The 17772-nt window shown below is 42.8% G+C and overlaps 1 protein-coding gene across 6 annotated transcripts in view; it reads right to left on the bottom strand.

Annotated features, from left to right (window-relative positions):
• Positions 1–17772, bottom strand: part of dock3 (dedicator of cytokinesis 3) — a 970442-nt gene that overhangs the window by 742230 nt on the left and 210440 nt on the right. The window lies entirely within an intron of this gene.

Raw genomic sequence — 17772 nt, 5'->3', positions numbered from 1 at the left:
GAACGTTGCATTAAGTTAAGTGATATTGTGCTGTGTTGTTTTATGCTGCGCTATTGTTGTGCTGAGTAATGAATCAGCATGGGATTGTGATGCCCGGCTTTCTGATACCTGGCATCATCACCTCCTTAAACCCAAACTTCAATAGTCATGAAGGATAGGCCAATGAGGACACACTAACTAGCAACAGTTAGTGCAAATGTGAATTGTTCTTTTTTATTTAACAACAAAGTGTCCAAATCAAAGTGAAGTGTTTCATAAATAAATAATCCAAATCCATAAAATCCACGATTCGTGAGGAAGTAAAGTCCCAAATAAATAATAGTAAGTATTCCACTAAATTTATGGATAAAACCAAAGTCAGACCCGCCTTTAACTTTGTTCTCCATTGCATTGTCCTCTCTCTCTCTCTTTTGTCTCACCCCATTCACCCAACTATCAGGTGTACTCCGTGCGGCTGACACCCTGGCAAAACGTACACCACCGACTTCTGTCCCGGACACCTTCCCTCAGCATCCACCAGGATGTGCTGGGCCCAACTCCATGCATCCTCTGCCTCCTTCCGGCGGGCTCTCTAGGAGCTCTGGTCGCTCCTGCTCTCTACTTTATAGTAACCCTGTCCAGCCCTTGACCGCCTCTCACCACACCCCACTCCTCTGTTTCCCCTGACTGCTTCACCACCTTCTCACTACACTGACTCCCACCCGATTCCGTTCTTTCTCTTTCCCATACTTCTTTAATATCTCTTCTTTGTTGTTTGTTGTCTTTTTGTTCTCCTTTCTGTCCTACTCAAGTTATTTTTATATTTATGGCAACAAGTAATTTAATCAACAACCCACAGATTGCCAATAAGGAAACCGGCTGAACTGATCACATTTGCACATGAATGTGCTATCAGCCCGATTAAATACTCTGGGGCTGCATGGCTTCACTACTACATGCACCCACACCCACCGAGCCTAAGCACACTATTTTTGTTTTAAAAGCTTGCACTGATACAAACCCATAATGCACTTCATCACGGGGAGAAAGGAATAAAGAACCAGAAGAAGAGATGTAGTCAATAAACAAAGCAAGTTCTTAACTGGGAATTCTAAAAACTGCAATTATAATTCCCAATATAAAAAACAGAAACTAAATTCGAAAATAACGTAGGCAAAAAAGTTTTTAACCAGGAAAATGAAGAGGAAAATAAACACAAGCAAAATCTATTAGTATATCCGCTATCTTGGAATGAGACAGAATTCAAGAGTGACCCACTTAACTCGCTGTGTAAGTGACGTCGCGCACGAGTGCCACTGGAAAATAATTAACATGACAAAACATCTAAAGGTTTTATTCGTGAAGTGTAAATGTGACGTAAAAGGTGGTACACAATAATTTTAGGCCAGATTAGTAGCTGTCAGTATATACAGCCACTGGCATAAAATGAATCTGCCACCATTCTAAACTTCAGCGGGAGTAAAAAAGCACTGATGAAATATAATAATACAGTGATCCCTCGCTATATCACGCTTCGACTTTCGCGGCTTCACTCTATCACGATTTTTTCTCGTACACGCTTACGTCACTACACATGCGCTTTCTGAGAACCTAAGCCCCACGATTGGCTCCTAAACGTGCTGCTTTTTCTAAGCCTTCTGATAATGAAACTAAGCGCCGGAGGAAGATGCTTACCATCCAGGAGAAGGTGAGACTCTTGGATATGATCAAAGATGGCAATACCCTACAAAAGCCTCCTCACGCATATGAAAAGACAACGCCAGCAACTGCCAATCAAGATGTTCTTCAGCTGCGCACCCAGACACCCACTGCCTACTCCTAGTAGTCCTTCAGCGGAAGAAGACAACGACGCACCTGCTGAAGATACTGCACCACCTGAAGACTCTCCTACTGAGGTCGTGCCTTCATAGGTTAGTGGTTGTGTGTAAGAACTGTGTGTGTGTGTAATTAAATATCATAATAATATGATATTTGTAACATCTAATATGTCTTATTTTGTCTAATATATTGGGTAATACGAGTGTAATGGTGACTAAAGGGTGTTATTTTATGTCTAGAGGGCTCTAAAAACGTATTTAGAAGGTCGAAAACAGGTTTTCTATACTCTAATTGCGAAAATATTCGATTTATAAATAAAGAATCCTACTTCGCGAAAATTCATTTATCGCGGTAGAGTCTGGAACGGATTAACCATGATAAACGAGGGTTCACTGTAATTCCATGATAAATTAGGAATGAAAATAATTCACAACAGTTATGTTATATGGTGTTGTGTTATGTTTAGTACTTGAAGTAGAACCAAATTACTGGCGGTACCATGTTTGTAGAGCTTAAGAGCGGCCTTAGGGCTTAGGCGTTGGTGTTCCCTATGGAGCTTTGAGCAAAGGATACATCAACATTACATCCAAGAGTAGAGAAAGGGGCTCAAGGTCCTTATGAAGCATCAACTCCATGACAGGATACTAACAAAAGGTGTTGTTACAAAATGTAATGCTATGAAAAGGTGTCGGTACTCTATGTTGAAATTACATAAGGTGCCTGTACTGTGTATCGATGAGTACCGGCCCACTTCAACACTGCTTATGTTATGTTATGTTATGTTAGTTTGTTTAATGCAATTTTACGTTGTGCTGCATTGTGTCATGTTGTTTATGCTATGTTACTGTTAGTTATGCTATATCATATGGTGTGTGAACCACCAGGGGGCGCTACAGCACTCTAACCCCAGACATAACCTCACAAACACAAGTCCCATTCAAATAAAAGCGGTTTAGTTCTACAGATACCTTCCACAAAGGTTCCAAGCACAACAAACACAACTCTCTTCATTTTTCTTCTTCCTTTTCTCCTCCTCCTCCACACCTCCCAGGAGAGCTTTGTCCACTTCCAGCGTTTTCTTTTATCTTAGATCCGGAAGATAGGGCATAGCCCGAAGGAAGTACTTCCGGGTCAATCGGAATACACCAAGGCATTACAGGTTCCAGCTTGCCCTGCAGGAGTCTGTGTGGGAACTTTAAACCAGGAAAGTTGCCACCTAATGTCCTGGAGGAGGAAATGTACCGAATCGAATGTCCTCCCCAGTCCTTCCATTATACAGGACTCTTGGCTGGAACAATACCTGCCTGTGTATTCCTTCTGGCATCGACATCCTGTGCCTGTCTTCTGGACAAGATAGGGTTTTCTTTGCCCCATTTCTTGGAGTGGCATAGGGCTAAGGAATCACCCTCCTTCCTGTCCATACATATCATCCATCACAGGTGTTATGCTATGTCAGTCAGTCAGTCAGTCATTTCCTAACCTGCTTAGTTCTGAATAGGGTTGCAGGGGGGAACCAGAGCTTAACCCAGCCAGTGTAGGGCGCAATGCAGAAACAAATCGCAGACAGGGTGCCAGTCCATCACAGGGCAAAGACACAAACACACAAACACTAGGGCCAATGTAGTCTTACCAATCCAGCCAACCTCTATGTCTTTGGACTGTGGGAGGAAACCCACATAGACATGGGGAGAACATGCAAAATCCACACAGGGAGGACCCAGGATGTGAGCCCTTGTCTCCTTACTGCAAGTCAGAAGTGCTGCCACTGCACCACTAGGCTGCCCTATGTTATGCCATTTTATATTGTAATTATTTTATTTTGTTATGTCATGCTGCGTTGTTTAATGCAATGTTACAATATTACAACATTAAAATATTTAAACTGTTCTTGATTCTTTCTCTTAATTCCTTCTTTTGGGTGAAGACAAGAGAACGAAGTAAATCATTTCAGAGATTCTGCCTCAATGTGTCCCACTCTAGTCCTGTCAGGTAGAGCGCACTTGTGATGTTAAAAATGGCTGACGTTTTCTGGAAAGGAAGAATGTGAACAGCAAAGCAGTCAGTTAACCTCATGTGTAAGAGGTAGCAGCTTAAAAACTTGTTCCACTCTAAAAGAGTGACTGGAGAACTAGTATAAAAGAGGACCAGTTGTCCACATCTGATCAAATGTGCAGCAGTGCAACCTTCCATTACATGGACAAGCTGCACATCTCCTAACTTCTCAAACTGGCAGTCAGGTATGGCCCGTATCATAAACACAAATCCCTGGCGTTTACTCATTAGCCCAACAGGATGTGCCAGTATGTGGTTCCAGACCACTGTCATATCATACATACCGGACAGAATTCTCTTGTTTCCCTCCATCAATTGACAAATGATGGCTACTAGACACAAGACTATACACTTAGCCTACAATACAATTCATATTGAGATTCAGGCTTCCTGATACTATGTATATTCTCATGATATGACATTTTCATAAAACCGATGTACTTCACTGTACTCTGTACATGTGACAATATTGACCCTAAAAACCTATAATATCACTTCTTTCAGTGCAAAACTACACAAATTTAAATATTTATTTTTTCTTTCTGTGCTAACATCAAACATTTCTCCAACAATGGCTGTCCTTTTTTCCCTGTTTGAATGCCCCATTAGCTGTGGGCACTGAGTGGATATATGAAGAACTTCTTCTTCTTTCCCCATTAGGGGTTTCCACAGCGGATCATCTTCTTCCATATCTTTCTGTCCTCTGTATCTTGCTCTGTCACACCCATCACCTGCATGTCCCCTCTCACCACATCCATAAACCTTCTCTTAGGCCTTCCTTTTTCCTCTTCCCTGGCAGCTCTATCCTTAGCATCCTTCTCCCAATATACCCAGCATCTCTCCTCTGCACATGTCCAAACCAACGCAATCTCGCCTCTCTGACTTTGTCTCCAAACTGTCCAACCTGAGCTGACCCTCTAATGTCCTCATTTCTAATCCTGTCCGTCCTTGTCACACCCAATGCAAATCCTAACATCTTCAACTCTGCCACATCCAGCTCTGTCTCCTGCTTTCTGGTCAGTGCCACCGTCTCCAACCTATATAACATAGCTGGTCTCACTACCGTCATGTAGACCTTCCCTGTCACTCTTGCTGATACCTGATATATGAAGAACTTTTAATGTTTTATTCCCTTCTCAGAAAAATTAGAACATCAGCACTCTGCATGAAGATGAAACCTCTCCACTGTGACAATATCTCCTGCAGTTAAAATAATCACTGGGTAGAGATGTGTGATTTGACCAGCAAAGGAATGATTGGGAAACTGGCAGCTTTCTTTCTCCACCATGCTAAAGTACGGCAGTTGAGAGCAATCAAGATCCTCTGCTGCACGATTTTTCTTTGCTGTCATCTGGTCCCATTTCTGGTTCAGTATCAGTGAAAAGTGTCTCAAGCTCTCGTTCTCACATCACTGGCTCATTAGAGCTGCATTAACTCCAGCTTGCAACTCTCAGTAGTGTCTGAGTGTATCATGAGAACTGTTCTGATATGATAATAATTTTGTGCTTTGGTGGTCCCGATAGTGATCAATTTGCAAACAAGCCTGTAGATACAGTGGTGCATTTGTGAAGCAAGGTTGTTATTCGGCATTCTGGCCCGAGGAGGCAACTCACTAAATTAAGTGTGTATGCTAAACACTTAACCTGCCATCAATGTACAGTGCTGTCTATGTTGTGCGCCTTCAAATTTCACCTTGACATCTGTTTTGTTGTGCTAGGGTCCTAGGGTGACCCCATCCATCCATCCATTTTTCCAACCCGCTGAATCCGAACACAGGGTTACGGGGGTCTGCTGGAGCCAATCCCAGCTAACACAGGGCACAAGGCAGGAACCAATCCTGGGCAGGGTGCCAATCCACCGCAGGACACACACACACACACACCAAGCACACACTAGTGTCAATTTAGAATCGCCAATCCACCTAACCTGCATGTCTTTGGACTGTGGGAGGAAACCGAAGCGCCCAGAGGAAACCCACGCAGACACGGGGAGAACATGCAAACTCCACGCAGGGAGGACCAGGGTGACCCTATTCTCCCCTTATTACTCTTTATTAGGTAGACTTGACCAAAACATCCCAATATCCTTGCTATAGTCTTCATATGTTATGTTACCAATTACAGATATAGTAGAACCACTGGTCATAAAAGTTTCCAAACATGTACAAATCTGGTTACGATCAAAAAGTTTGCCAAAATTTTGCATTTGTTCATGACCACACACTCTGGTGGCTCAGTCCCTCACTCTCTTACTAAACTGATGGAAGACCATCTCACACCATGAACTAAAAAGGACAACACAATGAAGAGCACAGCTCGGCAGCCATACTGAGACAGGCATGCGGCCTGTTCTGAAGAAAGCTGACCACAAATGATGCCTTAACTAGAGACATTTTAAGTAACAAACAAGTCTGTGTGCCACCTGAAACTCCACATCAGCATTTATCAGGTTGTATGGTTGCCAATATTCAAATGTAGTTTGTACAGTAGAACCTCTGGTCACGAATGTTTCCGAACACGTACAAATCGGGTTACAATCAAAAAGTTTGCCAAAATTTTACATTTGTTCACGACCACGTGCTCTGGTGGCGAACAAAAACACTGGTGGCCAGTTTCCCTATGCGCATTCGTACGCACAAATGATTTGCCATTCTCCGTTTCCCATTTTCTTTTGTTTGCGTGGACAGGGCCAAACAAAGCAGCTGATGTTGCAAAAGGAGTTACAATGTTAACCAAGCAGAGGCTTCAAGTGCTGGAAGAGGTGGAAAAACTGCTGCTAGTGTGGTTGAATGAGAAGCAACTTGCAGGGGATAGCGTAAGAGAGCCGATCATATGTGAGAAAACCGGGAAGATTCATGGCGACTTGCTGAAAAAAAATCCTTCTTCGAGTGGCGAAGGTGAGGAATTTAAAGCCAGTAGACGATGGTGTGAAAAGTTTTGCAAGAGAAGTGTTATATTGTATTGTATTGTATTGTATTGACCCCCTTCTTTTGACACCCACTGCACGCCCAGCCTACCTGGAAAGGGGTCTCTCTTTGAAATGCCTTTCCCAAGGTTTCTTCTATTTTTCCCTACAAGGTTTTTTTGGGAGTTTTTCCTTGTCTTCTTAGACAGTCAAGAGGCAGGGCCTGTTAAAGCCCATTGCGGCACTTCCTGTGTGATTTTGGGCTAGACAAAAATAAACTGTATTGTATTGTATTGTAAGTGGCATTTAATTTTTTTTCCCCCGTGCTTAAAACTCATAAAAAAAGTGTTTACAGCGAGCGGTTCGTAAGTGTCTACCGCGAACTCTTACAATGTTAGCTTTCTCTGTTGGTCAAGGTTTTCTCAGTGTTATTCAATGTTTTTACATTTAGTTTACTATTACACTGTGAATTCTATGGTATACAGTAATTAATTATTTTTGTGCTTAAAAAATATATATTTACATACAGTTTGTACGGTCAGGAACAGATTAATTGTATTTACATACAATCTTTTGGGGAAATTACGTTCAGGTCGCGACCAAATCGGGAGTTTTGGAATGAATTCCAGACGTAACCAGAGGTACCACTGTATGACATCAATCAGTAAGATAGAGCACTGAAACAGGCAATAGAGAAAGACACTTTTATTCATGTATAAATTAATGTAAGAGTTCTAATCATGTACAAAATGTAATTAAGCAGAATAAAATGAGTGTTGGTTAAAATAATCCATCCATCCATCCATTTTCCAACCCGCTGAATCCGAACACAGGGTCACGGGGGGTCTGCTGGAGCCAATCCCAGCCAACACAGGGCACAAGGCAGGAACCAATCCTGGGCAGGGTGCCAACCCACCAGGTGGCTTTTGGTCTTATTATGTTGATTAGTCTCTACACCAGCCTGGTCTTTGAATGGAGTGACAGAAACAGGCAGCCTGGCCTCTCCTCCTCTTCTCAGGATTGAAAATGGCAGAGATACAGAGAAAGCTTGCCTTTGCAGGCATCATTTATCCAGTTCAAGTGGTCCTTGACACACTTCTTGTACAAATAGCAGTATGCAGTTCTCAATGACTCAGCTCAGGCAGATTCAGCCTTCATTCCAGCCAACTCCAGATTTGGACCTGTCAGCATTTTTTTTTCCAGTTTTAAAGGATGGACAAATGTAGTTTTAGACAAACAAGAAAGGAAGAATATACAGGTAATTAAGTTGTAAATTGCCTTCTTAAACAGGCCTTCCAGTCAAGGCTTTCTTCCGGGAAGGATGGGATCAGCTTTGATATTTGGAGCTCTGCAAACTAATCTTATGAAGCTAGAAATAAGAAGTCATTTGCAAAGCCTACAACTCTTCCCAGTTAAGCTGCTGACCTGTCAATGTCCTTGTCACCTGTATTCTCCCAGGCTAGCTGGCCAGTCAGTTCCTGCTATGGGACTTATGATAGGGCTTCTTATCTGATGAACATACTGGAAAAAACTGAAATTAAAAGTATAAAGAAAATCTGTATCATTCAAGATATTAGTATTTTTTTCCACCACAACATTATTACACAAATGGTGGATAACAGTTCTCCCAAAGTGCAATTAGTATGGCATGTTATACCTTAATTGTAGTTTTTCAATCAGATTTTAAAATTCCCTGCATTTGACAAAAGACATTTTTGTTGCCATTGTGTTTCATTTCAGTCATGCAATACACAATACCTTGTATGTCACATTTGGTACTGGCAGTTTTTTTTGTATCACTATATACGATACAGTGAAATTTTGTCTCATACCTAATGGCCACTGTTCAGGGGGCAGCTTTTGAGTTTCATCCTTGGCCCTGCACTGTTGTATAACCTACCAACCCCATCTGGTGCTCCATCCATTCATTTTTAAACCCACTTAATCTACTTCAAGGAGACCAGAATGTAATTCTGGCAACTGTGAGCAGGAGCCAATAGTGCGCCATTCAATCATATCAACATGATCCTAACCTGAAGAATGTATGGGAAGGAGAAGGAAGACAGAAGAATCCAGACAACAACTCACACTGATGCAGGTGGAACATGCAAACTCAACATAGGCAGTAAGTATGGCAAACCCAGAACTCTGGAAATAACCACAAGTAGAACTACCTAAACCATCTTCAGCTTACGAAAAAGCTTGAAATCTCACTTTTTTACTTTCTCGTATATGAAGTATAGGGAAAGTATTGTAATCGTCCAAAAATTCGATGTCGAGATCTTGATGAATCTTGATATTTTAGACCTCCCTGAGTCCAAAAATACCATTTTTCGATTTATGTCTGTGTGTGTATCAAGTCAAGTCAAGTTGGGGAGCATGCACTGGTACAGTGCGTTGCCGCACCCACTACATGACAAAACAACTCAGGATCCCGGTTGGCAACCCCCCAGGCAGACACGAGGTACAGTCCCACCTCCAGAAATGACCCTCTATCTGCCACAGCCAGGTGTTACGAGGTTGACCTCTTGGCCTGGTCCCGCCACTCGGGTCACCAACAATGAGGATCTTACAAGTTGGACCACCCTCGGGGAAACTCGCCACATGGCCGTAATGTCTAACTGATGCTCCCTCACAATGCAAGTAATGTGCCTCATTTGGGACTCCATGAGCAACACAAAGTCAAACTAACGGTACCAAAGGATTTTCTGAAGAGACATAGTACCAAAGGAGTCCAGTCTTCGTCTCAGGTCACTGGATAGCGTCCATGTCTCACAACCATATAGCAAGACAGAAAGCACCAGGACTCTAAAGACTTGGACCGTAGTCCTTTTGCATAGATATCGGGAGCACCACACACCCCTTTCCAGTGACCTCATGACCCCCCATGCTCTCCCAATCTGTCTACAGACTTCATAGAAAGATTCACCAGAGACATGAATGTCACTGCCAAGGTAAGTAAACCTCTCAACGAGGTCGACACTCCCTTCACAGACAGACACAATGCCGATGGCTGTGCCCAAGAGGTGTGTGTCTGTGTGTATGGAAACATGATAAATTGATTACACTGTTACTTAGGTCAACCAAATTTTTCATACAAGTATTAGGTATAAAATGCAGATTTCTATCAACTTTTGGGCTATTTCTGCTAACCAGAAGTGGTACTTTACTTTTAATTCATTTAGCTGCAGAGTCCAATTTATTGAACTTTACTATTATAATAATTGTTCAATATATTATTAGTTTAATTTAGTTTGTTGTTGATGGTTCTTTAATGTACATGATATTAAAATATAATCATTGTTTTGCGGTTTACTCCTCAAATATCCATCACAATATCTGAGAATCTGAGAAAGTCTAAGGGAGATCAGTCCCGATTTTTATACTTTATACTTCAGAAGACCAAAATCCAGATTGCAGCAATGTGATCTTTCTAATATTTACTGGACTCCTTGCCCTGATGTATAGTTTTGGACACTGTCCTACTTTACATTTAATTTCTTATAATATCATACAACTGTAAGTGACAGTCCTGAGCTCCCCTTATCTTCATGATGCCTGTGTGGAGGATGCACCATTTTCCCTGTGCCATTATGGGATTTTCTCCAGATGTTTTGGTTTCCTCCTTAATCCTCAAAGACGTGTGTGTGCGCGTGTGTGTGCGTTTGGTTGACTGGCAGTTCTAAAATGGCCCCATATGTGGTGGAGATGGCTGATGCTCAGAGGTGGTCGCTGATTTGTGCCAAAATGCTGCTGGGACAGACCTTATCCCCTCAATGACCCTGAATTGCACTAAATATGTTTGAGAATGTCATGTTATGTTACTGTACAATTGTCATCACCATTGCACTTCTGCACTTTGTCTTACCAGAGATGTTTTTTTTAATGATTTGTCCCTGCCCTTATGATTTAGCCTTTGCATCTCTCTCTCTCTTTCTTCATGCCTAACAATTAGTGAGGTGTCTTACAGAAAGTGGTCTTCTAAGTCCATAAAGTAAATGTAAATTCGACTTGGCAGGCTAACCATTGACCTGACAAGGTGTCTGATGGTTAACACTGTGCAAAGCCCTCAGTTTTACATGCCTAAAATGTTGGCATATATTTTTTGTTACATCTGTCCTGTCTTTTTCCTTGAAGGTGAACAGAATTTAGCTCAGCCACATGCTTGTGCCTCATTGGTGTCCTCATTAAACTTCAGAGAGGCTCCTGCGACATGTCGCTGTGCTGCTCTGTCCTTTTCTGAGAAAAATTTAATTAGCACGACTAACCTTAGCCCACAGCAAAAACCTCTCTGACGATGCCACTTTTTCTCCATCTCCTCCCTCTTGTTCTCTTAGGTTTCAGACATTCGGGTATATTCTGACAGGTCAGGATGAAAAGGGACAAAACACTAGCCAGTGCTCCCTGTTAGACCTTCAGGTCTTAATAGACTGTCATGTGCGTAAAGAGCAGGGGCTGGTAGCATCAAAGCCCTAGATAACGGCACCGCCCCCCCCCCAACCTAGTCCCCCCCCCCTAGTCTGTTGAACAGATAAGGTAAGCAGTACCACTCCATGCCAGTAATGGCCACTGTTGCAAATGCATTCTGCCCTTTCCTCTGCAGCTCTGAAGAGTGCTTGGAAGCCAACTGAGGTCTCTTCCCTCACTTCTCTGGGAGTCCCAACAGGACCTCTATATAAAATAACTAACCACAGGTTGTTCACTCTTAGACCAGAGCAGACGGAAGACCGAGCTCCTGTCTTGTGCAATACGTAGGCCTTTTATGGTGTGTCAAGTACTTGAGGCCATTCAGTCCTTTGAGTTTTTGTTCTTGCTATCCATTTTATCTTTTCTTTCCACAAAGTGTTTCTTCTGGGCTAGCATATAAAAAATACTTTTTTGCAGTTAAAAGGTATATATTTCATAATGCCTCCATCTCTGGATCCTTGCATATTGTTATATGCTTGGACTCAAGCCCTCAGTCACCGAGGACAGGGAGGACATGCATACTTTAACAGTGCCATTAGTAACAACAGCAGCAAGTGTAAGTGCATAATGGCTTGGACAGGGTGAACTGGTATGCAGATTAGCTGCTGACTTCTGGAGCTGCTAGAGGTCAAGTCAAGTCAAGTTGGGGAGCATGCACTGGTACAGTGTGTTGCCGCATCCACTATACGACGAAATAACTCGGATCCCGGTTGGAAACCCCCCCAGGCAGACACGTGGTCCAGTCCCACTGGCCAGAAATGACCCTCTATCTGCCGCAGCCATGTGTTACGTGGGCGACCCCTTGGCCTGGTCCAGCCACTCGGGTCCCCAACAATGAGGATCTTACAAGCCGGATCACCCTCGGGGAAATGCACCATATGGCCGTAGTGCCTCATTTGGGACTCCATGAACAACACAAAGTCAAACCAACGGTACCCAAGGATTTTCCGGAGAGACACAGTACCAAAGGAGTCCAGTCTTCGTCTCAGGTCACTGGATAGCATCCATGTCTCGCAACCATATAGCAAGGCAGGAAGCACCAGGACTCTAAAGACTTGGACCTTCATCCTTTTGCATAGATATCGGGAGCGTCACACACCCCTTTCCAGCAGCCTCATGACCCCCTATGTTCTCCCAATCCATCCACTGACTTCATAGGAAGAGTCACCAGAGACATGAATGTCACTTGCAAGGTAAGTAAACCTCTCGACAAGGTCAACACTCTCTCCGCAGACAGACACACTGCTGAGGGCTGTGCCCTAGAGGTCATTAAAGGCCTGGATCTTGGTTTTTATCAGGACACTCACAAGCCCAGACACTCAGACTTCTCGCTCAGTCTCTTGAGCGCCCCGATTAGAGCCTCCATTGACTCCGCGAAGATCACAGCATCGTCAGCAAAGTTAAGATCCGTGAATATTTCTTCACCAACTGATGCCCCCCAGCTGCTGGACCCCACGACCTTGCCCAACACCCAGTCCATACAAGCATTGAACAGAGTAGGAGCAGAACACACCACTGATGAACCCCATCATAATCAACTGGGAAAAACGCAGAGGTCCTGCCTCCACTCTGCACAGCACTCACAGTACCAGTGTACAGGCCGGCCATGATATCCAGCAACCTCAAGGGGATCCCACGAACCCTCAGGATGTCCCACAGGGCAGCTCGATCAACTGAGTCAAACGCTTTATGAAAATCGACAAAGGCTGCAAAGAAAGCTATAAAAACCGGGATGTCACCCTACAGTCACAGTCAGTCGTCCACAGTGAATTAGTGAAGTGGAGCCTTTTAAGACAATGAGCTAAAGATCCATAAGAAATGAGCTCCATCAGATCAGTCTGTACCGGCACAGCACACTGCTATAACACATTTGCAAGCCTGCGTAATTCAACATTGGGTCATTGGGGCCAGAGCCTTATCTGGCAGCACACAATGCCAGGTTGGAAACTCTCTGGACAGGATGCCAGTTCACCACTGGGTGTTCACAGACCTACTCATATTGTTATGAGCCCAACAAATGAACCTGACCAGGATGCCTATGAGATATCGGACCAAGACTAAAGTACTTGCAACAAAACTAAAGGAAACACGGGGAGAAGGTGTAATGTGAGTGCGTGTGTGTCCTCTTAACCCAGCAAGACAACTAAAACACACTTTCACTGCATTGCTAAAGTAGGTAGGGATGAGGCTGGATGGACAGATGGTACTCAAATTGTTGACGTACCAGAAAGTCCAAATGAGTCCGCTCATGAGGTTACCAGCCTGATTATCATGTTAATGAGCAGACGTTGTGCAGCCTTGAGGCCTGAGGGTAAACTGTCCCTCAATTTAATGGTATGAATGCTAATGGTTTGTCAGAAAGGAGGAGGAGGAAGGAATGGGACTGTGCGGCTATCATGTATCAGTCAGCATACGTTTCCTGGCTTATGTTTCCACATTACAAGAGTGTTTAACATTTGGTGCAGAATTTGAGTGATGGTTGATTGTGACAAACCCAAATCGTCGCTATTGTAAAGCGGCATTTTCCCTGTAGCCAAAAAAACAACACCTTCATTTTGGATGACAGTGCACAGCTTCTCCGCACAGATGGAGGGATCACATAACTTACAAGATTTATTATGAATATTATTCCATCTCGGTCAAATCATTATCTTTTTATGAGTTTGTTGTTGCCCAGTGTCTCCAAAATAGTTGGCCTTTGCCGAGATGTGTGTGATGATCTCTGCCTGAACACCATCTTCTGGCAGTTCCTAGCGTTAGGAGTAGTGCCCAAAATTTGGAAAGTTTACTTCTAATTGTAAAAGCAGGACCAGATTTTCACCACTCTGATGTTTTTGAACTAGTTAGGCCCATTTTCCTTCTCTGAGAGGCTTAACAAATACGAACCCTTTGGGTTTCTTTTTTGGAATCCTTAATATTTTTGACCTTTTTAAGCAGGGATGAATTGTAACACAAAGATGTTCAAAGGTTATACATTTATACTGAACACACGTAAGCAAAATACATGTAAAAATGTAGTTTGAAATAAATTCATATGTTTAAAAAACAAGATCCTCCTCCATGAAGGTTATTTTGACTGCAACTCTTAATTAACTGGCTCCGAGTGGGCACCACAATGGACTGGCATCCCATCCAGGGCTGTTTCCTCCCTTGCGGCTAGTGCTGGCAGTGCTGCCAGGGTAGACTCTGGGATCTTGTAATCCTAAATGGCTCTGAATGCTGGTCTTTGTTTTCTTCACTAAAGCAGAATTCTGCACAAACAGCAACGCAGCCTCTTAATATTCAGAAAATTGAATGAAATATAAAGCAGTTTTAGCACAACAGAAATATACTTTTTTCCTCTATGGAGTTTTTCTTTAATAAAATACATTAAAGTACAGTTACTTTTTATTGACCCCAATAGTCACAATACCTGAAACAACATCAGCCTGTCGGCAGACCGTAAATCCAAGGTGGCGTCTCCCCATAAGAACACGTTGAAAGTTCAACTGCCGATTGACAAGAGAGAGAGTTTTGCATGAACGCCTTCAAATGCTGCATAATTGGTGATAAACAATAAAAAAAGTGGAATGAAATCAGCAGAGAGACAGCATTGGTTCATGGGATGCCGCTCTTGCATTTTAGGTTGAAAACATTCAAATTAGAAGCCCCCTTTTCATTGTATTATGCTTGTATCGAGTGAGAGGGGCACAGTGATGACGTTGTTAGCACTGCCAACCTATCGGTCTTTTATGTCAGGTCACTGAGTTTCCACATTCTCTACATGATCCTCTCTCTCTTCTCTGCATTCTCTGACATATTTTAGTTTAGCTGGCAAGTCTGAGTTGGCCCAGTGTGAACGTGGGTGTGTGAGCAAGTGTGCCTTCCAACGAACTGGCAACAGTCCTTTACTTACTCATGTCTTGTGCCGAGAGCTGCTGGAGTAAGCTTCAGCTGCCCACAGCCATTCATTCATTCACTCATTCATTCATTTTCAAGCCTGCCAAATCCAATTCAGGGCCACAGGATGCCACAGCCTTTCCTGGTAACATTGGAGGCAAGATGGGAAACAATACTGGACAGAGAGCCAATCTGCTGTTAGGGCACACTCACGCAGTAAAAATGGGCAATTTGGATTTGCCAAGTTAACCAGTTTACCCCAAAGATAGAGAAGAGCAAAGAAGGCAAGTTTCGATTTGCATACAGCTTCACTATTTCACAACTGCAAAAGATGAAGCTCACTTAAAAGAGTCAGTTGGAGGTCTTGCATATGACAGGGTGCCTTGAGAAGAGTTGTGGTATTGTGTGAGGAAGTCGGGAGTGGCAGAAAAGTATGTAAGAGTTGTACAGGATATGTACGAGGGAAGTGTGACAGTGGTGAGGTCTGCAGTAGGAGTGACAGATGCATTCAAGGTGGAGGTGGGATTACATCAGGGATTGGCTCTGAGCCCCTTCTTATTTGCAGTGGTGATGGACAGGTTGACAGACGAGATCAGACAGGAGACACTCGGGGACTATGATTTTTGCTGATGTTATTGTGATCTGTAGCGATAGTAGGGAGCAGGTTGAGGAGACCCTGGAGAGGTGGAGATATGCTCTGGAGAGGACAGGAATGAAGGTCAATAGGACCACCAGGACAGAATACATGTGTGTGAATGAGAGGGAGGTCAGTGGAATGGTGAGGATGCAGGGAGTAGAGTTGGCAAAGGTGGATGAGTTTAAATACTTGGGATCAACAGTACAGAGTAACGGGGATTGTGGAAGGGAGGTGAAGATGAGAGTGCAGGCAGGATGGAATGGATGGAGAAGAGTGTCAGGAGTGATTTGTGACAGAGCAGTAGTGAGACCAGCTATGTTATATGGGTTGGAGACGGTGGCACTGACCAGAAAGCAGAGACAGAGCTGGAGGTAGCAGAGTTAAAGATGCTAAGATTTGCACTGGGTGTGACGAGGATGGATTAGAAATGAGGACATTAGAGGGTCAGCTCAAGTTAGACGGTTGGGAGACAAAATCAGAGAGGCGAGATTGCGTTGGTTTGGAGATGTGCTGAGGAGAGATGCTGGGTATATTGGGATAAGGGTGCTAAGGATAGAGCCACTAAGGTAAGATGAGAAGAGGAAGGCCTAAGAGAAGGTTTATGGATGTGGTGAGAGGGGAGATGCAGGTGATGGGTATAACAGAGCAAGATGGAGAGGACAGGAAGATATGGAACAAGATGATCCACTTTGGCAACCCCTAACAGGACCAGCCGAAAGAAAAAGAAGATTAGAAGAAAGGGTGATGTTAAAAGAAACGGTGATATGATGCAGTGGCCTTTTAGAGTGTCTTGCAGTCATCAGAACTGACATGAAGGTATATAAGCTTTATTACACACTGGTGAGGCCTCATCTTGAGTCCTGTGTGCAGTTTTGGCCTCCAGGCTACAAAAAGGACATAGCAGCGCTAGAAAAGGTCCAGAGAAGAGCAACTAGGCTGATTGCAAGGCTATAGGGGATGAGTTAGGAGGAAAAATTAAAAGAGCTGAGCCTTTACAGTTTAAGGAGAAGAAGATTAAGAGGTGACATGACTGAAGTGTTTAAAATTATGAAGGGAATTAGTCCAGTGGATCGAGACGGTGACTTTAAAATGAGTTCATCACAACACAGTTGGAAACTTGTTAAGGGTAATTGTAAGAGCCAATCTTAGAAAGTTAAAGTTTTGAGTTAAACTCATATTAATGTTTGCTTAATTTGAATAGAATATAATTTCTTCCATAGTCCTAGACAATGGTATGGTCTTTTCCCCCTATAAGTTAGTAAGAGAGAACCTTCTTGCTATAACTGTGAAACAGTGTGATATTAGATTCTGTTGTGTTTAGAACAGGTCGCAGTAAACAGGGACTTGAAAGACCCATTTTCTAGTTAGAAATGGGATAAGCATACAGTTTTCTGACCATTTTGAAATGGTTCAGAAATGATAAGTGATTAGTAACGATTTAAGATGTAACAAGATTAAGCTTAGAACTGAATTTTTCTTATTATACATTTTTCCCTTTTTTGCTATTTTAATTTTCTTTTTTGTGTGAACTGTTTTATTTTGAAACTTAACTAAACACTTAAAAACGAAGATATTTTGTCTGTGGAATCATTTCTGCGCGTCAGGCCTTTGTTGAATCCCATTTTTTAAGTTAGAGCTGCTGAACTTTGATAACCCTGGGAAAACGCAGCTACAGTAATTTTCACACAAACATTAGGAAGTTTTTATTTACATGGAGAACGATAGACACTTGGAATAAGAGACCAAGTAGTGTGGTAGACAGTAAGACTTTAGGGACTTTCAAAACTTGAGTTGATGTTTTTTTGGAAGAATTAAGTGGATAGGACTGGCAAACTTTGTTGGGCTGAATGGCCTGTTCTCAAGTAGATTGTTGTAATGTTCTAATATATTGTCAAAACAGGTAATACATCAAATGACATGTTGTTGTACAAGGTGAACAGAATTCCAGATCACTCCTTTTTGTTTCTATTAGCATTTCCTGTACTCTTCCAACTATTATTTTTGAGTGTGACCAG

Source organism: Erpetoichthys calabaricus, chromosome 18 (assembly GCF_900747795.2).
Source record: "Erpetoichthys calabaricus chromosome 18, fErpCal1.3, whole genome shotgun sequence".
NCBI classification, from domain to species: domain Eukaryota; kingdom Metazoa; phylum Chordata; class Cladistia; order Polypteriformes; family Polypteridae; genus Erpetoichthys; species Erpetoichthys calabaricus.
This window is presented reverse-complemented; position numbering and strand designations above follow the sequence as displayed.